The following is a 21278-nucleotide window of genomic DNA, read 5'->3' as shown; positions in this document are numbered from 1 at the left end:
GTCAGTCACTCATTCTGTATCCGTTCGATTCGATACATCCCTTGCGGCCTCGTGACAGCTCTCCGCGGTTGATAACGGGAGGAATGGCAATCCTGCGCAAATACGCTTGCGATTTATGCCTGCGCAAACACGCATGCGCAGGCATAAATCACATGACGTCACTTCGTTGCCGAGAGCAGGTGCACATGTGAAAGGCATAATCGAGACGGCTACATCGCTTCTGGTGTTTTGACATTACGGACATTGGTGTGTTAGGCTTAACTGAAGAAGAACTGCGATCCTGGCCTTTCCAAAGAGAGAACTGAACAGTGAGGGCGAGTGGCTTTGCATCTCGTCCACCATGAACGGGAAACAGCCCATGCCGCTGCCCCCGCCTATAAACACGGGAACTGGAACGTGCTTCCCTGGACGATACTCCCCTACTTATCGGACAGCAGATCCTATGCGTCGTCACTGCATGGGAAATCCTGCGGTAAGTTAATACGACTGAAACCCACTAGAAAATGCATAAAACATGGATCATCTTTGTGTTTTCTTTAGGGAGGAGGAGGGGGGGGAGGTTAACGAGTAATAAAAGTCGGAGCGTTGCTCTTTATTCAATTATGCATGTACAAATGTATTGCTTGTTGGTGATAAATTTTTACACATGATTCGCATTATTGTTCTGTTTCTTCCAACGAATATGCAAGACACAGATTAAAGAATATGTCTGTGTGAGTGCGCGCGCATTACAAATGTTGTGTACGTAAAAACCGTCTTAGTATTTAAACGAATATATAAAGTAAAGCGAATATATATTACCAATGTTAAGTTCTTGCTCAGTATAATAAATTCCAGTGAAGATATTTTCAGAGGAATTTATTGCGCTGTGACCATCGTGAATTATCCTTAGCTCATATTCTGACTAGTTAAAATGATCATTATTGAGTGAGGTTAAAAATAACAGTCGAAATTCTCTAAATAACCGTTATTATCTAAATTTGATTTAATATTCACAACTTCATGTAGAATAATGCACTAAGAATCCCGGCTCGAATTGTGTGTACAGACACACACAATTGGAGCCAGGATTTTTTTTAAAAAAAAATTTAACTGGTATTTTGCCTTCAAACACAGACGCACCCACTCACGTGTGTATGTGCGTGCGCGCGCGCGCGCGTACGTGTAGTGAATTAATAATGAATAAAAACGGTCTGTCAATGATTATGAATATTTTACCATGTTTGTGAGGTTGCCCTGATAGCTTCAGATATGCTGAGAAAAATTGCAACTTCAATTGGATATAATATACCAATCTATTCAATGAAATAATTATGCAAATATTCAGTTTATGATTCTCTTCCATTTTTAACAAGCGAAGTGATGTTGCGGATTTCCGTGGAATCTATTACGATGAAACATTTACGACTTCGTTTTCAAGGTTCGAGATAAGAAACAATTAACTGAAGAGGTGTTCAAGTCGCGCACTCGTGTTGTAATAAATATTTCGGATGAGTAACTACTTCTACAAATGAAGATAAACACACTTCTTTGTTGCAGAATTAAAATGATCGAGTCACAGGAGTGTTGTTCTAAGAAAACGCGATCGAATATGTACTGGATGAGTTTTCATTGAAAACAGTTCACAATCAACTAACAGCGTGCACACTTTTAAGATTGACATGAAGGTATTTGCGACAATTTGGACTTGTTATAAATCTAATACGCTGTCTCAGTACGCACTTCTGTTCATATATATATACCCATTGTTTGCCAAGATTTGCTAAACGGATGAGCAATACTTTCAAAATTGGTTATCCATTTATTTACAGAAGCATGTCTTCGCTATTTATTAATCATGGTGCAAACATAAAAATTGAAAATGACTTAAATGCATTTCTTGAATAATAAAATATTATCTCTGAGCCGAGAGAGCGCAGTTCACTGTTTGCGTAACATTTTGATATCCTATAATTTAAACTGCAATAATATTTAAATTGCAAAGCAGAAGATCATCCGATACCATGGCAACCGAATAGATTTTATTTTCATTTTATTTGGTTAAGAGTTGCGGTGGAGAGGACACATAATTAGGTATTGTTTGCAATCGACTCTTGCTTTTACTGATGATGTTTAGTCTTTGATTCACGGTGATCACAGTTTAAGGGCACATTCGGAAATTATAAATGTACTCTCACAAACAAGAATGAGTAAATATTTGTACGCAATACTCCATTCTTTCAAAGTAGTTTGTGCATTAATTATTTTATGATATTCGTATAAAACAGAAATCATGAGACTTATTTTCTATTAACGAATTACACTCTTAATACAACAAGCAAGCTAAAATTTAATAAAGTGAAAGAAAAATGCAAATATAAAAAGAAGAAATGATACGCTTAAGCCGGCACACTACTCTCTCTACACTACACTATATTATTATTATTTGAACTATATAGCTTACTTTAGAGGCTTAAAAAGGTCAGCAAATAGTAAACAATAATAAGAATATTCGCTGTTAGAAGGATGTTGATTTGAAATTTATTTCAGTAACATCTGTATGAAAAGAGATTGCTTCCAATATCATAAACTGGAAAACAGAACAAATTCAGGCACAAAGGTTGACTTTTGTATTAGTCAACTTCTTGCACTGTAGGTTTGTAATGACAAGCATCTTTATGCAATGAATTCCTATAAAATATTAATATAGAACTTTCAAATGAAACTTGTGCATATCTTTTCATTTGTAGTGTTTTATGAATAGGTTTAACTATGTATAGTTACATTTTAGCCCTCAGATGATCCATAATAACATAATATACTGTATTTAACTTAACCGAAGAGAATGAGTATATCAATAGTCATAAAAATATATAAACTGTACAATGAAATTTTACATTTATGTCATTTCCATCCACGAAAGATTGTAAACCTATACGTTAGTACTAGAGGTAGGCTAAGGAATTTTTCCCCATTTTGTATTTTTTATTTACTTTTAAAGACTCAAAACCAACCCTAATCTAGAGACCAAACATGGAACTTTTTCAAGAAGCTTAATGGAAGAGGAAATTCATCTCCTATCCAAAGAGAATCACAAACATCCATGTCCACATCTGGATTGGAAGCCGCAGCCTGTTGGTTGGAGAGCGGATACCCTATCCATGACATGAAAATCAACGTATAATTATTGGCTGATCCAAGAAGATGGAAACTGATAACCTAATTGGCAAGACAGCAAGAATTAGATACAGAGAACAGTGCTTGGAGTGAAAGATGCAAGAAGAGTTTCAGATACAACCTTAGTTACACCCATAATAGAACTCGCAACCTACCAGTTGGAAAGTGAACGCTTTGAGTCAATAGACTACCAGTGCGGGCATCATTATAAATTATACAACGACATAACTATAATAATGCTGAAAACACTGTAAACATTATTCCGATATTTGGACGTTCTCTGACAACTAGTCTAGTAAATATAGTTACACAAATATGGCTTACTTGTGAGTATATTAGTTCGTATCAATGTTCTCTAAATTAAATTAGCATTATTGGTTACAGAGAGGAAATTGCATAGGAATATGATCCCACTAAGGCAGCTATCTTTTTCTGTAGCAATTGCTTAACTTGCTGCCTGATATGAATCATTGTTGCACCCATTATGCATCTGGAGGATAATTTCGCAATTTTTTGTGACTAGACTATGATCTAATTACTTCTATTTTGTACATCAGCGTTCAGTTCTTATTGTGATGCTTTTGAGTATAGGAGAAAGAAACTAATCTGCTTAGTTTTGTTTTTCCGACAGTTGTCTAATTTTGATATTAGAATTCGCCATAAATCTAGAAAAAAAGTCTGCTTTCATCAACCTCTCATAACAATTAATTTTTCGATATAAGATCTGCAGTTATAAGATGCAATTACTTTATCCTCTATTACTTCAGAAATAAGTCTATTTCGTTGATATTTTATTTCTGTTGTTTTTTCAATTCTGAAACTACAAAGGCAGTTATTAGATGCTTGTTTTATGATGTTAGTCGAATTCTTATTCAGAATTTCGAATAAAATGCTATATCAAATAAAATTAAATCTCGAATTCTTCGTAAGCGTTTGCTATTAATACATCCCTCTTAATATTCACTTGGCAGTGATAATGCGTGCACTTCATAAAATAATTATTGATTGATAGTGCGAACTGAACGTGCATTCATTATTCACAGTTATTTTAAATGAGGACTATCATCGTGTCATGTCCAAGGTTGTACGCACAATTAGCAATCTTTAGCTTAGTGGAAAAAGCTTCTGTTGTTCGGAATTCTCCGCTGATTTTGATTCTTTTAAGGCTTAATCGTATCAGTGTAAACAAGGTTAAGGTGTTTCGTTAAGCTGGCGTTTTATATTTGGTATTTACCTCCTACGCAATGGTACAGTTTAGCGGGAACAGGGAGCAAGGAACAAAGAATCAAATAATTTACAATAAAAAAGTAAAACGAAAACGTTTAACTTGACAATCAAATCATATTTTTCAGTTGATAAGGCATTAATTTTGTCACCAATAAGCCGCGGATTAGAATCCGACAGTGATATGAAGATTTGTGAAAGAATTTAATGGTAGATGCTATCATTCATAGCTGTGACGCATGCAGACCATAACTATCTTATCTCGGGACTATAAGGACAAAGAAACCATGGAATGTTTCATTTATTTAATCGTTCTTCCTATAGCCTAATCCGATGTACATTTCCAACCTCTTTGGATGACGACCACCATAAAAGATAGAAATAAGAGGAATAACTAGAATAATCATTCTTGGCTTATTAATTCTACAAAGCTGGTGATGATACTGTAAATAAATAAATAGATGGCAGCCATATACTTTCAAAGGAAAGTTCACTTGTGAAGCAGTTAAACAGGATTAGAATGTAATTTTATAATAGTCAGTCTCTTCAGAAGTGATTTACTACATATTATATGCTTTCCTACCAGGAAGACATTCATGACTAGATTTTTTCGTTCTTTTCTTAATAACTGCTATGAATGTCTGTTAAACTATACCGGTAAACCTTGTTGTGGTTACTAAATATGATAAGAACACGTAGATCGTTTTCAAATTAAATAATTAACATCGAGTCACCTACTAAATTGAATATGCAAATATACTTCTTAATCGACAGAACATGAAAATCACCACAAAACCCGTAGGTTAGGTCGCCTAAGAGTATTTACAACTCTAGAAGGATTTCCATTATATGATCTTCTCTTTGGCAGTAAACCGAATCGAAGAAATATACAGAAAATAAATAAAGTATTTAAATTATTATTACACTTATTCTAATCAAGAATTTAAAATTTTCAGTCTAATTCTAGCAGGTGGACCCTGTCCAGACCTCAGTCTCTGATGATAATCAAAGAGACTTTTTTTCAAACTACGAGGCTCCGGAAACAGATACCAAGTTCTCTAGAAATGTTAGTTTCAAGATATATTAAAATGAAATTAAAATAAACTGGTAGGAATATAAATAGATCGAAATCAAAATGTGAATGACTTAATAATGTGTGAAGTGGGAAATGCTTTCCGTTAAAGATGATACGATTTCAGTTAAGGCGTTCGTATGATGACCCTATTTTATGAATCTGCTGTAAGAGGGAGGGAGGGTGCCTCTGGAAATTCTTTCGATTCGTATATTAACGGCGTAAAAAAATTCTTCAAAAATATCCCTTTAAATACGTCCGGTTTTAAAGGAATATTTGCCTTATAGGAAAAATGAAGAGGTTCAATATCCAAACATTACTGCATCTTAAATTTTAATTATTTGATTGCCCATTTCTTTAAAACAATCGCTTACTGCGTTCATTGTATGTATATTATTAACTTCAAAGCTGTCTTGAATGTCGCCAATCACCCAAAAATAATATCTTTTTAAGCATTTCCATGTACTCGTATATATCCAAAGCAATTCCTCCTCTGTTATCTTAAAAATTGTCCTTTAAATGGATTATTTATTTGATTTGTCTAAAAAAATAATTTTTTAATCTTTCCTATTTCAATTGCACATAAATCACCAAAGTCTTAGTTCTAAACAGATAGGCTTCCTAATTCGCAGTATTTCACGGCCTTGTAATCTTCGAATCAATTCTCTAATTTAAGATCAGAATGATTGCCCCACCTTCGTTTTTGTAATTGTAATGCCAAAACAGTTTATTAGTGTGATTTGACATGATAGGCACGTACAGTGAACATAGAAATGGTGAGCAGAGATAAGTTTATTATTATATCACGGAAATGTCGAAGTGTGGTAGATACTTTTTATGGCGTTTGAGTCACGTTTTGAGAACAATTCAATTGCACGAATGATCCCTATATCCTAGAAAGAACACCTTTGATTGTTACTTTTAGTTAATTAACAATGGGACAGAGCAACAGAGTAAATTAATTGGTTAAGATTAATGTTGGGATTGTGTGTATGTGTAAGTTTCCGTAAAGATCCATCAAGATATTTATATAGTGGAAAAATGGAAACGAACCAGGTACGTTAGCCTATTGTTGGTCATTATTGTACCGGCAGGGAACAATTACAAACACTCAAAATACCTGCAAAACTGTTAATATTCATTCAGAACTGTCATTTGATTAAACCTTATAGGCACACGTCTTTCTCAACACCTCTGGTTGTTGGGAAAAAATATAAAGTTATTTTTGTATTCAATTTTTAAATACATACAAAACAACACGATTTTTTCAGTAAATAAATCATTTAACTAATTTCTTGTTCCGAATTTATATCGAACTAGCTATTATTATAATCACGTCCGATGCATTTCATCCTAATACGGGAGCATTAGATATGATTCTCTTTTAACCCCATGGTTGTATTACACTCTCTTGTCATGTTACGCCTGAATCAGAGGACATTTTTCAAGTTGTGGATACCCTGATTCTTAAGCTTGCAAGTCTTCTCCATTCAGAAAGAAAACCGTTGTCATAGAGAACATATTTTATTGTAGAGATGCTATTTTAAAAAAACATCACATTACAGGATCAACTATGTTAAACACACACACACACACACACATTGACATTCTTTTATGAGTTGTATTTTATGAATGCTGTTCATATGAATGCTACTTAAATGAAAGGGTTGATATAAAATTCATTGGAACTGTATTACTCAGCAATATCCATTTATATTACATAAATAAAGAACTTACAATTTTAATGGTATGGAAAGCAAGATAATTTTTTATGCGAAATCCTCACGAAAGGATGGAGGATATTAACTTAATATCATGGATGGAGTATGACCAGATCATCGGCTCTAGAAAATCGAATATGACGTTTTTTTAGCCACTTAAATAGGGTGGTGGTTCTTTCATCCTGGGCTATGTCATGTACACAAACACATCTACAAGCAACCATTACAGGAGTGGGATTCGAACGGAAGTCTGTTAGATGGAGAGCGGAGACGACAGTTATTCGGCCGACCCGTTGACATGATGTTAATTATAACTGTTATCGACATGTGGTCTTATCGGCCTTTACTGAATGGTGTATTTCGGGAAAATCCATCATATCAGTAAAATATCAAGACTATGAGACAAATGTGCCTCCATTCTTCTCTAATTATTCCTGAGTGCATTATTTCCAAGTAATTTTTATGTATGGTTATAATGATATGATAAATATTATTGTTGAGATATTGACGAAGATGTAGACGATTTTGTGAAAGCATTGGACATGCCTAATAACCAATAAAGAACATTATGGAATAAATTATGCCCTATACAGTAGTAAAACTATTTAGGAACCGAATAACATAAGGAAATTTCTAGGAAACAGAGAATTACAAACTTGGGCCATGTATTAAGGCTTCGAATTTGATTTCTTCCGTAGATTCTTAAGATTAAGAGCCACGGCACCTTATCTCAAGATAAAGAGCAGTGTATGTATTAACTTCTAAGTAGAAAAATGGAAGACTCTTAAAGAAATAAAGTCACTTAAATGCGATAATACATTCAGTGATGTATACGATCTGAAATAAAAACTCCATTAGTCGATTCTGGAAATGGAAAGTGATGCTAACTCTCAATTAACACTTTCTGACAGATCTTCGAAAATAAGTATTTAATAGCCAGTCATGATATACGCAAAATAATGTGACAGACTACATGCCGAAATCTAGTGCAACTATTACAAGTCGAATTAAAAGATGCATATTTTGAAGCTTTTCTATTATACATTACACACTGCCATAAATGATGTGTGATACCTGAGGATAATTCTTGTTTTATCCTTACATTCTTATATACACTATTTCAGATATTATTACAAGAGACTTCCAGGGAATCAGGAACTCATCGAGAGAGGCCACATATCACTCATACCACATTCCATACATTCTCTTCCATTCATTCAAGTTATCTCCATAAAAACACCTCTATAAAATGAAAAACTCCATCTACTGGTATTTTGTATGATCCTTTCAGAGGTATGAAGAGTTCATCACTTCTCTTTATCTTGTTTAACACTCTTCTTTGCACCCTCTTCACTCTATTGGCATCACTTCGGAAACCAGCAGATTATATCTGGGCACAATAGTCCTAATGAGGTCGTATCAAAGCCTTGTAAAGAGGCAAAATGACCTTATTTTACACGTCAGTATTAGTTTCGGCATTGTAATTATCAATATATATCCCTCGAACTACAACTTCCTAGCTACTAAAACGCCAAGATCCCTAGCATGGTCAGTTTCTTCTAATATAATCCCGCCAATATAATACGCAATTGGATATCTCATTATATCAACTTTACTAACACTGACATTACAGCATGTTCCGATGCTCACAATTTCAGCTTATTCAAGTTATTCTGCAAGTACTACATCTCAATTGCATTCTTGATTACCTCCTTTCTTGGCATCATCAGCAAATATTTCCAGACTGTTTTCATAACTAAAGAGAGTTAATCTATCTGATATAAGAGTGACTTGAGAGAAACAGCTATTTACTGAAACCTCTATCATGTCGTAATATTTCAAAGATAAAGTTGAATACTTGTTCAACAGGTATGCTAGTTTGCATGCGAAATCATCATATCAATATAAAATATAAAAAGAATAAGACAAGATTTGTCTTATGTCCAAAAGGGGGTGAATGCATTGTGATCGCCTGCTAAGGTCATTATTCAATATCTTCCTCTCTACTTTTGTTCCTACGACATTCAGAAAATACATCCACATCTCTAAAAGGCCAAAACGACTCCTTGGTACTGTACTTTTTCTGGTAGTCCTACATTGATAACAAGAAAATGTTTCCCAATACCAATTATTTCACATCCGGTACCTTACTCATTCCTTCATGTAAGACTGGATAAATCAGGGAAATGGGAACGAGATTAAGGGCTTAAAACCGGTTAGTACATCTCTGTTGACTCTACACTGTCCCTATACACATTTTCTATTCACTGTCATCAATGTATTTTAAAATTAAGGTATATCTAACCCATTCCAAAAAAAAAAAAAGGAGAGAGATCTATAAAAAGTTCGATTTTTTATTAATGAGATTCAATGCTGTTTTTGCTGGTTTCAGATTCAGATAGACCATTATTGTAGAAGCTCAAATTCTAAGACCAACCAACTCCTTAAATGCTGATCCTTTCGAACTTGAATCACTACAAAACTCATTTCTAATAAACCAATAACTTATTTCTGATATTCATACAAGTCATCAGTTAAAGAAATATTTAATTCTTTGAAAAAATATCAGTTCAAGCAGCTTTTAATAAACCAAACTGATCAAAGCTAATTTTTCCTTTGATTACGAAAAGATTTCTAATTGCACATACAAAACAACGCAATACCCTGCTCCATTCAGATATCAAGATATCAATACTTATATGTCTCCGAAAGATTTTTCAACAAAGTTTAATCAATTAGTAACTCATCTGTCATTGATTTACTCAGATCCCTAGAACACCGTGACAATGGTTTGTTTTTGTCTCTTCAATATTTCATTCCAGGGAATTTCAATGTTAGCAAAATTAACATTCAAAACTAAAAGTCTTATGCATATTTTGCAAAGAAATTGTTGTGAGAGTTTTTAAAATATGGGGGGGGATCCTTCATGGTAATATTCCTCCCGGCCTAGCCTAGAAAACGGGCAGCTTTCCAAGGGAACGTGTCTTACAAATACGAAACGGATGTTAAGAAATACGTAATATGAATGCATACTTTTGTCAGTATTGTGTCTAAAATATTCTAAATGCTGGATTTGTAGTTCTTCCAGTGTAATGAAAGCGACTCGAACGAACAAAGTTTTTTAAAAAGACGTATTTATCTTGTTTGAAATCATGGGAGTTGTTCGGTAGTCAAGTTTTCAAGGATCTTTGCATGATAGCAACATAACGCTAGCCGATGACTCATTAAAGAAGGCAATACACTCTCTTTCGCCAGGATGTTTTTGTAGAATTTCGATAATTGCAAGCAGAAACAGTTGAAGTGGTACAAACACGTACAAAATTACCACTTTCTGGGCTAAAAAATTTCTCTGTTCAATGTCAAATTTCTTTTCATATTCTTATATGGAGTTTCTCTTTATAATGTAAATTTAGCAAAATAATAATTATTTTTGAAGATTGCGGTCCATTTTCTTTTTAATGATCGGAAAGAAAAATAAAACTTCTCCGCCCCCTCTGTTCTATAAATCAAACAAACATTCTTCACATATACGAGGAATAACAGGGACAAGGCTTTTAACAATATCTGTAATGCAATGCACTTCGCCATTTTCTTTTATGTTTCTTTTCAAATTTATAGCATTATACCATGTTTCAATTACTAAACAAAACACTAATTAAAGCTCAGTAAAATTTAGTGTACCCACGAACATAAATTTACTCGCAGCTCTACATTACATGCATTTTCACCAAACCTGGGGGATTGGGAGAGTACGATGATTTTCTGGCGTCAACCTTGTGTCTTTCAGTATACCAAAAGCATAATGGAAATGGAGAATACTTTAATGTCTTATCTTATAATAGCACTAAAATGAATTATATGCACCTTAAAACAAAAAACGGAAGTAATCCTACATCCTAAGGAGAGTCAGCAGCTTCAAAAAGCACGTTTAATCGCTACAGAAGAGATCGCGGATTATCTAACCCTTAGCCCATAAAAAAATGATAGGTTTATAACCTTTCGTGAGTGGGATTTACATGTTTAAATTAGAAAGAATGAGTGCACGAAAGAGAAAACTATTCAGCTGTTCATTACTCCCACTAACAGCTGACATACCCCATCCGTGTCCATCTGGATACTTCACAAATATCTAAATAGTTTATCGTTAATAACTAAAGAAATATGCTGCAATTAGTAGTTAAAATCCTCAAGAAAGTTCGGATGTTTCATCGAAATATGCAATTTATTTGAAAATAAAACATAAGTTTCAATATTGTCTAGGTTATTAATAGTTCTTTGGGGGAAAATGGGGTTTTATTCTACTAATCTTATGTCCCCAGTTATAATATTAATTTTATTATATATATAAATAGTATTTCCAACGGAAAATATTTAAAGATATATAATCTATTATTTTCAATCACTAGTTTAATAATATATATGATGGTAAAAGTTACGATATGCTATTCCGGAAAGATTAGCGAAGACCATCTTGGTATCAGGAAGTAGAGAATCAACAGGCTGACAAAAGGGTGTATGTACTATAAGTAACTATTAAAAATAGTGCATTTGCTGTCTTATATCAAGGGAATATTAAATAAAAATAAATATTCCGATTATTCTCTTGAATTAAAATCGAATTGATATTTCAATTCGATTTTAATGTATTTTGCATTATTTACAGCAGTCCCTCCCAAACTGGGGACCGTCAGTTTTGTTGAGGGGGCCCATGAAATAATGAAAACAAATTTAAAATGTTTTAAGACTAAGTGTGCCATGTCAAATGCGTATGTAAGATGTTAAAAATGTAATATTTTCATTTGATGTTTGCAATATTCGCTGTGTATGTTTTGTATTGAATATAAATACAATAAATATTATAATAATATATCTCTCTATTACGATTTTTTTTCGAGGGGGCCGTGAAATATTTTAATTTTTGCAAAGGGGACCTTTACATCCATAAGTTTGGGAATCACTAATTTACAGTATTAAAGTAAGTAGCGCATACAATAAAAAAATTGTAGCGAAAAATGAGGTATTAATAATCGCAGGAACCATTGGGTTCAAAGCTAATAATGGAATTTCAAAATTCCATGTTTAATAATTAATAATAATAATGTATCAGGAAGCAGAGAATCAACAAACTTAATAATAATAATGTACAGCCAATACTTCTAAAATAGTTTTATATAATAAATGGCTATCGTAATAGACGGATAGTGAAAAGATTTCATTTTTAAATAAGAAAAATCTTATCTAATTAGCATGATATCAAAGTGTTGTTGGAAGACAACTGAACATTCTTACACAGTTAGATCTGTTTCTTACACATTTGTTTCTTGTGACAAATAAATGTCACAACTCCGTAGTGCTGAGTAATCAAAATCGTTCTGAGTAATCCTATAGAGATTACCTGCAACGAGCAGAGACTATCGTAGAAATTTTTCCTTTCTGGATCTTCGTTTACTTTTATCAATTCTTTCTTTGCACACACAAAAACTGAAATGAGAGCTTGAATGTAGCCTTTTAAAGAATGCCGGGTCTATCTCCCACATGATAAAATCTGTCAACAGTATCGTAGCCTCACTACCCAAGTATAAATGAATACAACCACCACGGTTACGCTGAAGACAAATAGTGGAGCTTGCGCAACTGAACATACCTGAAGGGAGAAACTTGGTATCTGACTGAAATTTATTTCATTCGTTGTGTTTCTAAGTAAGGTTATTGAATTACAGTTTTTATGATTTCGTCTTTAGGAAATATATAAACATTTGTTACAATCAAGATTGGTGAAATTTCATGACACACGTAATGACAATATCACTAGTTTGTGTTCTGCATGATTGCAGGTAATTCACTTGAATTGTTAGTGAGTAAAAGACAGCATGTTTTCAGTATTATGATTGGTTAGCATGCACCTGAGAAGGAAGCCAGATATTTAGCATTCGCATGGGTACATGAGAATCTAAACACTCTTGGTACACTAAACTTCGGTCCACCTTGAGCCAGTGTATGCCGAATATTTACACAGCCTGGTGTTCAGCAACCAAATCTTCTGTCAACAATTCGGGTTCCTATTTAATTAGCCGCTGATCTAAGTTCTACTTTTTATATACCACAGCCAAGTTCCTCAAACTGTACACAGTGGTGCACCGAGGTCACTGCTGTGTAACAGCTAATTAATTAAATCACATTCGGTTGAATAAGTCCTTTTATTTCATATAAATGTTTCTTATGTCACTGATGAGAATCGAAACCACGCTTTAAGGCAGTAGGGTTGTTTTTCTTTAACCAAAGGACACAAGTTGTGTTGATCTTCATCTACATTGCTGAGGCGAAGTTTTGAAATCCGTAACCTCTCAGGGAAATAGTCGATCTCCTACATCATTTGGCGATGGATGAATTTCATCTTCCGTTGCTGCATCCCAACTACTTATTGAAGATTTGAAGTAGCTAAACCCAACCCAGCTACTGACATCACGAAGAGACCGAATGCTTACCCCATTTCCGCAGAAAAGATTTAAAACTGTTGTTAGAAGGTTTGGTCAATGCATAGTATATTGGACAGAACATAAAGTAAGCGGTTTTTTTTTTTTTTTTTTGAGACTTTTAGGCCGTTGGACCAAAGATGTTGCAGTCACTACATGTGGGGGAGGGAAGGAAAAATTATGCTACCATGACAGAATTTCGTGAAAAACTGCGTGATACTATTAATCAAAAAAATTATTAGTTCACAAAACTCACTGAACCAACTTTTAGCAACGGCCGAGTTTCAAATAAGAGGGGTCATAATATTTTCACAGGATTGTATATATACGTAAGTTGTTATTTCTGTGTAACTGTAGGTGTATATACACCTGTTTGAGAGAAGAGGTTAATGGAATGATAGAGAACTCTAAAACTTCGTGTTTCCCAGAGACTACAACCGAAGTATACGTACAATCCTGTCAAAATATCATGACCTCCCTCCCGTTATTTCACAATCAGCCATTCCACCCTGCCAGATGGTACCTGTATCACGGTGAAAGCCAGTACAGATGATAGCGAAAATGTATGACGTAAGTACATTTACGAATTATTTGAAGTTGAAGATCGACGTAGACAACAATATGATCCGACTTAAACAAAAGGCATGATTGTAGCTTACTGATTGAAAGGTAGGAATATTCTGGACACTGCCAAGTGTCCAGAATATTAGTCTTTCAACAGAGGATACTGAACAGAACGGAACAGCAGTCGATGGGCCAACTGTGGACACAAACGCCTCATTAATCCCCACAGTGAACGTAAGTTTTATGCTTTGTGTAAGTCCGTAAAAGAAAAACTAAGGAAAAGTTGACCATGAAATTCAACCAGAGATAGATGATCGCTTTTAGAGACCGCAATCGAACGCACCTTTCTCCGAATGGACTTCCGAAATAGGAACCTTTAAATACGTCTACAGTTTGCAACTAAGGGACGTAATTTAATTTTAAAGATGGCAAAAAGCTGCCTTTTCAGTTGGACGTCGTTACTAGTTATGGAGCATGTACGGTAGGCGAAGATTTAGGCAAAAAACTGGGGAGAGTAATCACTCCAATGCCATGTTTCAGCAGAAAAAGACAGGTGACGCGCGCGTTATGGTGGTGGTGGTGGGGGGGGGGAGATGTTTTCGTGAGAATCTCTTGGATTAGTGATACCTGCAGGCAGTACTACGAATGCAATTGTGGCTAATCAGGTACACCGCTCATGTTGATGGTCGTCCAAGATAGTTCAGGTGTGTTCGAGCAGGATAATGTATCTTGCCACACTGGGCCTATCGCTCAAGAAAGAGGTTCGTCTAACACGAGGCGCTTCCAGATGTTATGCTCTGGTCTGAGAATTCGATATATATGAATCCAATAGAATATCTTATCCAGAGATTACGTGGATCGAGAGATTCAGTGTTTGAATCCTCCACCTCAGATACTCGTAGATCTATCCATCTGCGGGAAGGAATCCTGACGGCATGGTGCAATACCTTCTAAAACGTTCACCGGTCTTACTAGAAGAATTAATCGTGTCATGCCGCGCGGCAGTTCTGGATACAAGAGGGGCGTACGAGCTATTAGGACGCAGACATATTTTAAGTGGATAGGATATATTAAAAACAGGTCCCACCCACCTTCAAATTTACTTGAAATAATGTCGTACAAAGGCAAACAGAATCCTCAGAGAAAAGAAATCAAAATCTGGTGAATCCACTTTGTAAACTTTATACGCGATCATGTTTTCAGCCTCGATGATGTCAATTTCTTTCTACAGCACGGAAAAGTCACAAGTGAAATTCAAATAACGTTTCCTAAACCTCTGCTAACATAGTTTTCCTTCCTTCTCGTTCTTTAAATCTTTCTGTACAAAATTGACATTTACGAATTAGTCGATCGTTCTTATCTCGAATGCTGTCAAATGCATTCGGTGTCTTTACCGCTTTCCCAATCATCCTGAAGTTGCCTTTCTCCCCATTAAATCTTGACTTCCTTCAATCGTTCTTCAAAGGTTTTTAACTTCAAACTGAATATTAAATAGGTCCACTTAACCAACAGATATTGGTGTCAAATATATTTTCTATTTCCACAGACTTACCACAAACTGTTCATCTACTAGAATACCGAATAATCTTAATCACTCTCCACACCTTCTCCGACAATCCTTTAAACATACCAAAATATCTTGTCCTGTAGACAATTTAAGCAACAAATTAGAAGAATTAATCTCACATATTACTGTTAGTTATATTTAACTCGTCGCCATCATTTCCTGGAATGTTTAATCATAGAAGAGTCGTGAGAGTGCGTAGGATACGACAGTACACAAAATTTCATTGCTATTATATCAAGGTTGTTCTACTTTAGTTAAGCTCTACTAACGCATTCTTAAGGATTAATGTTCATTTGTTTTATTGTTTTTCTATTTATACCCTTTTGCTCACTCCGCTACATTTTCTCCAGAAGCTTGCTAGTTTTCTCTCATATCAGAGGTTTACAGTTTTTATGTTTCATTTCTAATCCAACTGTCAGATTCAGTATTAAAACTCCAATATTAAATTGCTGGCCTGGTTGGCCGAGTGGTTAATGTATCCGCTCTCCAGCCAAAAGGCTGCGGGTTCGAATCCTGCCGTGCGCATGGATGTTTGTGATTGTCTGTGGAAATACTAGTGGTGGTTGGCTGTAGATGTCGTTGGTGTAGATGATGAAGGTAGTTGCGGTTGATGGATTGGTGGAGACAGACAGAGTTGTTGAGTAGGTGCCCTCCCTGGATGAGTCTTTGGACTCCCTGGAGGTGTTACGTAATAATAATAAAACACGTATTATACGAGTACAAAGACACGTTTGAATCATGTATTGTAATACTTTTGTGTTTTTTACTGAAATCTCTTTATCAAGTAAAATTACTGAACTGTATTGTATTGTATAATATACTCATTCTATTAACGGTGGTACCGCATTTAGTGGGAGGAGAATGGGGAACAAGCAACTCGACTTGTTACATTATTCTGAACTGCGTGTGTTCTTTGTTCAGTTTACATGTATGACGGATAAAAAGTATGAGTTTCTGAAAGAAAAGCCCTGATAAATATCCCACACCTTCTACACGGGAATTGAACGAGGTATTTTCAAATAAAGGGAACTGTTGCTAGGTTTCTTCAGCTAGAGTTAGCTTCAATTTTGTAATGGGGATTCAGGGATTTTTCGCTCCGGAAAAAAAAAACCCTGTGAATCTCGCAAACAGACTAAGCGGTCGATGAATATGCGAAGTTATAATAACACAACACAATAAAAAACACGCTTATTATTTCTATTCGTTTCTGTATCACAAAAGAGTGCTCACGTACCTTAGAATTTATGAGAAAATGGCGTTGTTCTTTCTTCAGGGGTATCTAGATCGAAGGCCACTCTATTATGACACAAAGTCGGTGTCTTATGATTGTTATAATAGCGCATGTTTCTGGCCGTTTTTCAGGGTTGAAATTCAGTTTTGGGAAAGGAAAACCCTTCATAAGAGATCGAACTATATCACATTCAGTCACATTCAGCAGAAAATCCGTTATAAACGTTCTTCGCGTTCTCGAAAGGATGCGAACCCAGCTAATAAAGCGCATCATCGTTAAGCGACTGAAGTTTAGGCTCTGCCTAAAGGCAGGTATGCTAAATAAAATTCCATTACGTCAAGCGAGTTCCCAATATTATCAGTAAGAGTAACTTAATGGTAAAAAATAGAAGATGCTAATAACACACTAAAACAGGTTTTTATTAATTTTTGCAGAGATGGGGATTGAAAACATAAGAGGAGTGATCAAAACATTCATCGTTTTGATCACTCCTCTTATAATCTCTCAAAGTTTACGGTGAAATAAATCTTACTTCACTGTAAAAGTAAGCTAATTTTTAATACTAAACTGTCTTCATTTTGCACTGGGAAGAGGAAGATATTCTTTCAGTGATTTGTTTGGGGGAAGAGGAGGGAGGAGTCACAAGGTGTGAAATCAGAAGAATAGACATTGTGTTGAAATGATGTGAGAAACTGAGGACCATGTAAAAGAACGAATGTGCAGACTTTCTGCCATACTCTTGAGGAAATGGTCCAGTAATTGGGAAATTTGAAAACGTACCGTTCATTAAGTTGGATCCTATCTTTTATTAATAGTATTTAAAATTCCTTCGATGACCATAAACTTTCTAATAAACTACGGTATCTAAAATTTCTTAAAACGAGGATGTTAATTCTGAGTGCTTTCTAACCCAAATTTCGAATGCACATTTGATAGAACAGCAAGATTCTTGGTATTTAAATGTGCACAGAGAATATTATTGCCTGACCCAAAATATTACTACGGACTGAAATACAAGAGGATCTCTTAAAATTATCTCAACAGTGATTCATAATTATGTTGTTCATTTTTGTCACATTTCCTCTGATCATAACAGCGATCAGCCTTTCTTAATCGACATTTTCCTTAAGATGACGTACTTACCCTTATAAAATTAACAGCGTATATTCTTAACCGAAAATATTAGGACTAGTTTCAATAGTGTTGCTAAGTTCTAAATCTACGCATGCTGAGTGAAGGTCTCTTCCAATGCGAGAGAGTTGGGCCTTCAGGTAATCCCCTTCTTTATACTGAAATTAAATATTCTGCATGGATTTTTTTCTCTTTTTTGATTTTCAGATGATACTAAGTGAAGTTCTATAATTTGAGCAGAAGTTAACTAAAGTTACAGGATTTCCTGTAAGGATATAGCGAGAAGCGAGTGAGAAGGCTCACGGACCGCTGGCACCTACTCAATTCACTCCTTAATAAATTAATTCTTCGACCAAGAGCTTTACAGGAAGAAACCTGTACGTTTCTTCCCCCTGCAAACGAATGCAATGAGAGCTGCTTATATCTAAGCTTTATAAGATAATATTGGGTCCAAATAGCTGAAAGAAAGAGTTGGATGTCAAATTACAGCCTAAGTAACTAAGGTAGAAGGTCAGTGTAGTTATCACTGACTATGTAGTTATGTATAGACACTGATAACACCACTGATATCAATGTCTATAAACTGTGTGGGTTCTTTCTTTGTTTTGCTGGATGAAAAACCAGTTTCCGAAGAGAAAAATCTTCCACCATCAAACAAAGCAGGCTAACTCGCATTTTATTGAAAGATCTTATAAAGATTCTTCGCGTATAGACGGGATTCCAACCCAGGTCTTTCGACAAAAGTGCATATCGATACCGATTGAGTTACGGAAGCTCCCGAAAGAAAGAAAAATTGTAAGAAGAAAACGATATCACTATTGTTAGACTGATATCTTTAAATGGACACGTGAAATTGCGAGTGGACAAACTGTAGATCTTTCATGCGAATCAGTGGGGCCGGATAACATTTTGGTCGCACTTGGTCAAATATATTCCTGTTATTAATTTTGACTTGTGGACATCCTGCTATTCGGCTAACAGCGAGAACTAAACGTTTATAATATTCCGGTTGTATTTTATGTTCAAATACTCAACTATTATGCTGAATATGAAGTCACTGGAAATCTTAGGGGCTTTCAAAAGGGCAATACTAATTAAGTGAAGTCTTATAATACACACACACACACACACAGTGGCCACTTTACTAGGTACATCCCTATCATCCTACAGCTTTATCAGTGATACAATCACGTTGGCTTGTCCATATTACCTAAGCCAGGTAAAATAGTGACAGAATGCGTATGCAGAGAGTATACTCCTTTATATACAGAGTTTACAAAGGGGTGATCGCCAAATTTTTGAAAATAGTTTTTCAAAAATAAGGAATCGCAGGATGCTCTTGGGAAGAGGTGCTGCATCGCTATTATTCAGGTATACGTACTTAATTAGTCCGCACGGTTAGCCTAGTGGCTTTGCGCTTCGCAACCATATGCCTGGGGAAAGGAATGTCCTAGGTTCGATTCCCGTCGACGATGTGAGGAGCTTAAGGATCTTTCTCAGGGTTTTTTCATCCCGCAAGCAGACAAACCGGCCCCGTGAACACACGCATGAACAACATTAAGGTAAACATGTTCTCGAAGGCGCGCGGGTCGAGAACATCAGTTGAAACTATTTGCCAATACTGGGCATTCTGGCGAATACTAATATAAGATAAGATTGTACGCTATAATTTCATTGTCGCCTACGATTAGTACCAGTGAAACAACAAATAAAAACGACACTTCGAGGACAGATAAAGAAACCAAAAACAACAACAAAAATGCTGTCATCATGACAACAACAGGAGTACATCGAAACGGAAAATATCATTATTGGCGGGTCTGAATAAAATTTGAATATAGGATGCTTCTTATGCCTCACATGAAACATTATTCTAAATCACAAGAAATTATTTCCCAACTGTTTACGTCCTCATCTGCTTTAATGGAAATTTAATGGCGCGAAACTATTCGACTAGTTGATGACAGGATCGAAGAATACGATACCGAAATAACACGAACATGACTGCGATGTTTTCGACGGTTGAACGAATTTGCTATGTTCAATACAGAATTGAAAATGAAAGTTTTACAAATGTAAAACAAAAATAGAATAAAAATATAATAACATAAAATCGTGTATTGATACAGTTTTTAATATGAAAACTTTAAAATAAAAAGGAAATGTCTTTCATTAAAAATTCATCAAAAGAATTATTCGCGCATTTACTTTTACACAGCTGTTAAAAAATTTTGTCCGTTCACACTGGTATGTATTTTTGTTATTCAATTTTTCAACTGTTTCCAGAACAAATATCACCTAAAAATGTCTATGACATCTGCAATAATCGAGACCTTGTGACCACTTCCTCACATAATCAGCAAAGATTCCACGATGCGTTTGAACGACAAAAACAAACAAAAAAAGCTCCCACAATTTCATATGCTCCCAACTAAAGAAAAACATTAAAATATTTGTCCCTGCTGGCTGTTAATTTGAAATATTTTACAAACTTGTAAACTTTGAAAAGCAAGACGAAGCCCTGCGATGTTAGGTAAGAATTGGATACACTTTAAAAGACGAGCTATGATTAAATAAAAAATATAAATATTATATGCGTATAAAATAATACAGAAAAATATCGATGGCAGGATTCCAATTCCGTCTAAGATGCCAAAAACATGTTTTTTCATCCGAAGATGAGTTCCGTTCTCATAAGGTAGGTTGAGGGTTTTTCATACTACAAAAAACTGGCAAACAGGCCAGATGAACACCCTCATTTCATAGCCTTAGTTTCTTTGGACTTAAGCTGATCTGGATGTTGTCGAGTCCACTGAAGAGTTTCTAGATATAACCGTGGGCCTCAGAACTGCTTTGGCAATCTCTTGAACTTTGATGGAGTAGAGCTTTTCTGTAGGGTTATTGTCAATTTTCTGTAGAGCAGCGGCAATTGCTGGACAAGAATAGACATGAGCAGGTGTTAGTTCGACCCCTGGACAGTTCTTTCATGTTTCATAACTTTTACTACCGTCCGGATGAATTTTCATGCCTTTAAAGTGTTCCGTCCTTGGCCTGGTGATGATTGTGGTTATTTCTCTATTTTCATTTATTTCGCAGATTTCATTCTTCTTGATAGTTTGTTTTACCGGTCTTATTTTTG

The 21278-nt window shown here is 35.2% G+C and overlaps 1 pseudogene; it reads left to right on the top strand.

Annotated features, from left to right (window-relative positions):
• The first annotated feature begins 334 nt into the window (after positions 1-334).
• The window catches only part of LOC150097954 (inhibitory POU protein pseudogene), a 94719-nt pseudogene continuing 73775 nt past the window's right edge, over positions 335-21278 (top strand).

The sequence above is a fragment of the Typopeltis vanoorti genome, chromosome 16 (assembly GCF_054136105.1).
Source record: "Typopeltis vanoorti isolate ZY-2024b chromosome 16, IOZ_Tvanoo_1.0, whole genome shotgun sequence".
Lineage (NCBI taxonomy): Eukaryota > Metazoa > Arthropoda > Arachnida > Uropygi > Thelyphonidae > Typopeltis > Typopeltis vanoorti.
The sequence above is the reverse complement of the archived record's forward strand: the minus strand, read 5'-3'. Positions and strand labels throughout refer to the sequence as shown.